Source organism: Benincasa hispida, chromosome 7, assembly GCF_027475165.1.
Source record: "Benincasa hispida cultivar pf3 chromosome 7, pf3_genome.v1.1, whole genome shotgun sequence".
Taxonomy (NCBI): Eukaryota; Viridiplantae; Streptophyta; class Magnoliopsida; order Cucurbitales; family Cucurbitaceae; genus Benincasa; species Benincasa hispida.
Window position 1 is genome coordinate 10,643,863 of NC_143484.1, and position 7,776 is coordinate 10,651,638.

Genomic DNA, 7,776 nt, shown 5'->3' on the forward strand with positions numbered 1-7,776 from the left:
GAAGAAAACTCCTTTCCAGTGTGTGAATCATGCCTCGAAGGCAAGATGACCAAATGACCTTTTACTGGAAAAGGTTACAGAGCCAAGGAAGCCTTGGAGCTTGTACATTCAAACCTCTGTGGTCCGATGAATGTTAGAGTTAGAGATGGGTATGAATATTTCATCTCTTTCATAGATGTTTATTCAAGATACGGGTATCTCTACCTAATGCAACGTAAGTCTGAAGCCCTTGACAAGTTCAAGGAGTATAAGGCTGAAGTTGAAAACTTGCTAGGTAAGAAGATAAGAACACTATGATCTGATCGTGGTGGAGAGTATATGGACTACCAATTCCAGAACTATATGATAGAACTTGGGATTGCGACTTAACATCCAGCCCCTGGTACACCTCAGCAGAATGGTGTATCAGAAAGGAGAAATAGCACCTTGTTGGACGTGGTTCGGTCTATGATGAGTTATGCGCATCTTCTAGACTCGTTTTGGGGTTTTTCTGTGGAGACTGCATGGTATGTCCTGAACAAAGTTTCCTCGAAAAGTGTTTCTGAAACACATTTTGAGCTGTGAAGAGACTGTAAAGGTAGTTTACACCACTTCAGAATTTGGGTTGTTCAACACATGTGCTTGTGACTAACCCAAAGAAGTTGGACCCGCATTCGAAGGTTTGCCTCTTTGTAGGCTACCCTAAGGAAACGAGAGGTGGATACTTCTATGATCTGAGTGAGAACAAAGTGTTTGTTTCTACAAATGCTATCTTCTTGAAAGAAGACCACATCCGAGATCATAAACCAGGATGTAAGCTCGTTTTGCGTGAGATTTCAAGTGAGATTGAGACTGCTAAGGATTCAACAAGAGTTGTTGAATAGACTAACAGATCAACAAGGGTTGTTGAGGTCGGAACATCTAGTCAACTAGCTCAAGAGTTGAGACTGCCTCGACGTAGTGGGAGGGTTATGAACCCACCGGATTGCTACATGGGTTTGTCTGAAGCCCAAAACGTCATTTCAAATGATGGGGTCGAGGATCCGTTGTCTTTTAAGAAAGCAATGGAGGATGTTGACAAGGATAAATTGGTTAAAGTCTTGAACCAGGAAATGGAGTCTATGTAATTCAATAATGTCTGAGAGATTGTTGATCCGCTTGATGGGGTATGACTTATTGGGTGTAAGTGGATCTATAAGCAAAAGAGAGGTGCAAATGGATGTGCAAACTTTTAAGGCTCGACTCGTGGCAAAGGGTTATACATGGGTTGAGGGAGTTGACTATGAGGAAACTTTCTCACCTACGTTCATGCTCAAGTCTATCAGGACACTTCTGTCCATAACGACATTTTATGATTATGAAATATGAGAAATGGACGTCAAGACTGCCTTTCTTAATGGTAATCTTGAGGAGACCATCTATATGACTAAACTAGAGGGGTTCATTATTCCAGATCAAGAGCAAAAAGTTTACAAGCTTAATAGGTCCATTTATGAGCTGAAATAAGCATCTAGATCATAGAACATCAGATTTGACAATGTGGTCAAGTCATTTGGCATTGATCAGAATGTTAATAAGCCATGTGTCTAGAATAAGATCATCAACAGCTCGGTAGCTTTCCTAGTACTATATGTGGATGATATCCTCTCATTGGGGATGATGTAGGGTATCTGACTAACATTAAGAAATCGCTAGCTGCCCAATTCCAAATGAAAGATATGGGTGAGGCACAGTATGTTCTAGGGATCCTGATCATTCGGGATAATAAGAATAAATGGTTAGCCCTGTCTCAGGCATCATACATCGATCAAATGTTGATCAGATACAAAATGCAGGATTCCAAGAGGGGTTTGTTACCCTTCAGCATGGAATCGTTTTTTCTAAGGATCAATGTCCTAAGACACCTTGAGAGGTTGAGGAGATGAGACGGATTCCCTATGCTTTAGCTATAGGAAGCTTAATGTATGCAATGTTGTGTACCAGACAAGACATTTTCCATGCAGTAGGGATTGTCAGTCTGTATCAGTCGAATCTAGGATTTTATCATTGGACGACAGTCAAGACGATCCTTAAGTATCTTCAGAGAACGAGGGACTACATTCTCGTGTATGGAGATAATGATCTAATCCTTACAACATACACTGACTCTGACTTTCAGACCAATAGAGATTCTCGTAAATCGACATCTCGGTCAGTTTTCACTCTAAATGGAGGGGCTGTAGTGTGGTGAAGCATCAAGCAAGGATGCATCGCAGACTCCACTATGGAAGCCAAATATGTAGACGCTTGTGAAGCAGCTAAGGGAGCTATTTGGCTGACGAAATTCCTTTTAGATTTGGAAGTAGTTCCAAATATGGATTTTCCTATCACTCTTTATTGTGATAACAGCGGGGCTATGGAAAATTGAAAGGAGCTTCGGAATCATCGTTGGGGCAAGCATATAGATCGGAAATACCACTTGATCAGGGAGATTGTACATCGCGGTGATGTGATAGTCACGAAGATCGCGTCGGAGCACAAAGTTTCTAATCCCTTTACAAAGGCTCTCACGGCTAAAGTGTTCCAAGGTCACTTGGAGAGTCTGGGTCTGCTAGACATGCGGCATCTTGTCTAGGGCAAGTAGAAGATGATACTGGGGTATGCCCTAGTTTACTGTATATTGTACATGTTTTTTCTTGTATTGTACATTAGTCTCCTACGGCATTAGTACAAGTGGGAGATTGTTGGGATTAGTGCCCTCATTCTCTCTTAGTCTCTGAAATAGTTAAACAACATGTAGCAGAAGTATCAAGGATCCATAAGCATTCTAATTCACTAATTTTAGCAAAAACTAAAGCATGCTTTTCTCAAAAAGTGGGTTTTCAAAACATACCTTTGATGAACTCTCCAAGAAAACGTCTATTCAACTGCTGTCTTCACTTGTTATAATCATGAACCACCTCAAAGCCTTCTTTACTGTGCTCTTGAAGCTTTAGGCAGAGTTGTGGGACTCAGGAACAGCTTGAAGATGTGAAAAAACCAGAAAATACTCACAGCAGCCCAATTGAAGAAGACAACTTCTTCTTCAGAAAATTTTCTCTCAAATTCTGTATTATCTCTTATCCAACAACTCCAATATTCTTTATATATATTTGATGAACAAGCAAAGAGATGGAGTGCATGGCTTGCATCTCATGCTTGGAGAAACAAAGTAGAGAAGATAATGCTTTTTATGTGAGCATAAAGATGATGATAATGGAAAAAACCCATTTTCCATTTTCGTGCAACATGCAAACGAATTTCCATTTTCTTTTTAAAAAAAATGATTTTAATTCAAATTTTGATTTTCTTAAATTAATTTCATAAATTAATTTAAAAAATAATTAATTTAATATCAAATATTAAATTGATTTTTGCACAATACTCATCTTTATATATTTAAATCATATTTAAATATTTATTCTCTTGTTCCATTTAATTTGAGCGTTTCCAATTATTTTCTCAAGCTATCCTAAAGCTTATCCATTTACGAGCTAGTAGGGAGACCTCGTGGACCTACAGATCATAGGCTTCAATGATTCGAGATTAATCGGCTAAACTCATTAGTCTGATCTAACCCCCATTCGTTAACTAATGGGACACTCCACTATAGCCCATAGTTGAACTCCCCTCACTATAGATATATTATGTCCACTTAATAACCATAATTAGTAAGTCGATCCTTCACAGGTTGTTCGTAATCACAACTAGGTCAAAAATACTGTTTTACCCCTGTGACTACATCTTGTTCCTTAAGTTCCTACTGATCCTCTAATGAAAAATTCTGATTCATAATCTCTATGAATCAAATCCTTTCTCTATCGTGAGAAGGCGGAGCCCCGATTGTTCAAGACCTGGAGTCAGTACTTAAGAGGACAACCTATCTGCTAACCCTAAATAGGGTAGGAGTGAATTCCATCTTGCAAGGCTATGTCCCCAGCTATTCATCTAGTCTTATTCCCAAAATGTAAGCCTATTGAGCAGTGCTGTTGGACTACTCTCACCGTTTGTAGATCAAAGGATAATTGGTGACTTAAATTTAGGTGAACGTAATATGCGATGCATGTCTTAGGTTATGTGTTGGTTCTCATGCGTCGATGATCAAGTGTTGGAATGAAATGTATGAATTGATCTTATATGCAATGACCATGCATTCTTGTCACATGTTTTCTTGCACTCTCGCCAAGTATAACGCGAACGCAAGTTTTTGGGTGATCCGAGGTCGAACTCAGGGACTTTTAGCTAAATGTATGCGGTGATGTCTTTACGGCGGATAAATAAAAGAATGATAGGGGTTTTAAGCTATAAACTACTCCTACTCCTAACTAACAGACAACGCAGTGGGAATGTAACTGAGAGGTAGAGACACGGTAACTGTTAACGAGTAGTAAAATGCATGGAAAAATAGATGAAAAAGTGAAGATGTCCTCACTGCAACACTGAGCTTGACTGCAAGGGCAACCACAGCCAACGAAAGCTATGCGATTATGCTACACACACTTGTACCTAATTCTAGGACGCATGCGATGTATATGTGATAGTGTCAAGAAGCCTATTTCTAAGCTTCCATAGCCTACTCACGTGCTCTCACACATAAGCGAGATGACCACATACCACCGTATCCTACTTTTGGATGCATGCAATATCCTATCCATAGGGTGTATTGATAACTTGTAGCAATACAAGTTATTTATGCTGCCTTATCTAGATATTGTGGCCAAAATAGAGTAAATATGCGTCGATTGTATGAAAATTAGCTCAGAAATACAATAATTATAAATTCTCGCAATTACACCCACTAACACCATCAAAATGGTAGAAGAGGATATTTCTACTCTGCTTTGCAGGAAATCAAGTCACCGCTTGCGATCAAGGCTCAACGAGAAACTGAATAACACATCTCTGTCACATTGTGCCCGTCAATCAAACAATGAAGAAACGATTAACGCAATGACGGCACAATGCGACAGTCAATCCAAAGCTGTATTTCAACCGCATGTGGTAATAAAAAGAAAACTGCATGCGAGCACCCGATCGAAAGATACAGCTAAGCAACGCAAATGCGGAGGATTGTGACACGTGTACAACTAACCATTGTGCATATTTGACGGTCTGATTGCGTAACAGAAGGAATAATTATCCCACGATCATCGAAATTTCCATAACAATAAGTGGGGTCCACAAGTCAAGAGTCAAAGCTTTTCACCTATAAATACCCCCATAGAATTCACAGAAGATATACTTGATACGAGAGCTAATTGATGCTCGATTATTGAGAGAGAGGCTGAGCTGAGTGCTGATCTAAAGAAATCCAAGAAGAGAAGAGACAAGTTTGAGAGGTGAGTCTTAGTGCTATTCTGCCAAATCCTCACCACGAAGCTCTATGCTTAGATCCCTCCTACCGGTTGAGCAAGCCTGAGAGGGAAGCTCATCCTTTAATTCGATGGATCCACACCGGCAAGCAAATCTCCATCCAGATCAACGCCAAGACGTTGGCGCTTATTTGTATTTGTTTGTAACTCTATTCATCACTGTATTTCATCTTCTTTATCTCTTTGTTCACAAACGATGTATCAGATGCTAAATAGATTTATTGAATGTCTCGATCATTTTCATATCCACTTTTCTGTCTATTTCTGTTCCTCCATTAATCGTTTTCTTCATGAAGTCTTCTTAATCCGTTGGTAGTTAATATGGATTAAACGAGTAACTTAATCTGTGTTAAAGAGATAAATGCATTTAGCTAAGGCATGCTAGACGACATCTTCACCTATTAGAGCAGAAATGAAGATGCCATTATGATCTATCGAGAGAAGGTTAAAAGAATGTTTTAACTAAAGAGAGTAGTACTTCCAGAGATGGAAGCAACCTTGCGTTCATTACGTTTGTCCCTGTTTCACCATAGAAATGTGGGAATGCGGCTGATCACCGAGAGGTGTATGCTAAGGGAAGAGTGGAACCATACTCATAACTTTATCACAATTAAGGACTTGCGCTGTTTATATTAGTTATCTTTTCTTTTTCTGCTTCGTACATAAGACTTGCCACTGCATAACACGATCTTTGTATAATCTTCACTGCCAGCCTTGACCTCAGTATCTTGTATCATGAAACCTTTATCTTGTATCATTTTAGCTTAGGTTTATTTTATTGCATTTTATTTTATTATCGCATAGTTATCGCTTTACTTGATCGCAATTTTATATACATGTACATAAACCCTTATAAATGGAAAAAACCTCTGGTTGTATGTATCACAAATGTAACGCAATAACCTCAAACAGTCCCTGTGTTCGGCCTCGGATCACACCGAGATACTTGTGTGGAATTATACTTGGTTCCAATGCAACAAAACTTGTGACAACGCACAGCATACTACAAGAACATCCATTAATAACGCATATCTAGAAGTAGTATCGCATAAATCATCATTCATCCATGCGTTGTAGGACATAGGGTTGGACTTCTATGCTTGCATTTCATCTTGCGTGCATCATTGTATATCTACATCTCTATGTGCCTCAACAAGTTTATGGCGCCGTTAACGGGGATTGTTTAACGGTTATTGTTTGAGTATGTTTGTTGTATTTTGCAGGACAGATCTCGTTGTACTGGCTATTCAACGCGGAGAGCAGCTTGACAGTTTATAAGTACTGGTGCTGAACCAGAATTCGAAGCTAACCCTGAGATCGAGCGTACCTTTTGCACACGGGCACGTCAGAATCGAATAAGGTGAAAGAAAGTAGCTAGCATGGCAGATAATAATGATATGTGCTTCCCGTAGTAAATCAAGGGGTTGTACGACCAGTGCATGATCCTGTTTTCCTGGCCACTAATCGCAACATTCCCATGAGGAATTACGCGGCACCCAACCTATACGAATTTTCGCCTGGGATTTTGAGGCCTACTATTGAGGAGAACACAAGGTTCGAAATAAAGCCGGTCATGCTACAAATGATCCAAAATGCAGGGAAATTTGGGGGTCTGCAAAGTGAAGACCTGCATGCCCACCTGACCAGCTTTGTCGAAATGTGCGGCAACTTCTCACTACCTGGCGTAACCCCGGAAAGCATTAGACTGTATTTGTTCCCTTACACCTTGAGGGGTGAAGCCAAGAGGTTAGTTCACTCACTGGAGCCGAACGAGATTACATCATGGGACCAACTGGTGGAGCGATTCATGAAGAAGTTCTTCACACTGACCGTCAATGCAAGGCGATGAAAGGATGTGCTAAACTTCCAGCAAATGGAGAGTGAGACCCTGAGCACCGCCTGGGTGCGATTTAAAACATTGGTGAAAAAGTGCCCGCATATCAGGATTCCCGATTGCGTTTTGATGGAGACCTTTTATAATGGCCTGAACAAATCGATGCAGGCTTTTGCTGACGCCTTCGCGACAGGAGGTTTTATGGACAAAACGTATACAGAGGCCAAGGTCATCCTTGACTACATATCGTGGAACATGGATGATTGGATTGATGATGGATATGAAGGCCGAGGCGCCGAAAGAATAAAGAACAAAACTGCCATTGTCCCTACGGAGACAATGACCACATTGGCCACTCAGATGGCCGCCGTGACCTCCATCCTTCAATCGATGGCAATCAGCCAAGGAGCGATCTCCCAACAATCAACGCAACCTACTGCACCAGTTCAAGTGGCTGCAATAAGTTGCGTTAATTATGGAGGAGCTCATGGAGCATAAATGTGCCCATCGAATCTCCAGCAAGTATGTGCCATCCAAAACAACCCCTTCAGCAACACCTACAATCCTGGCTGG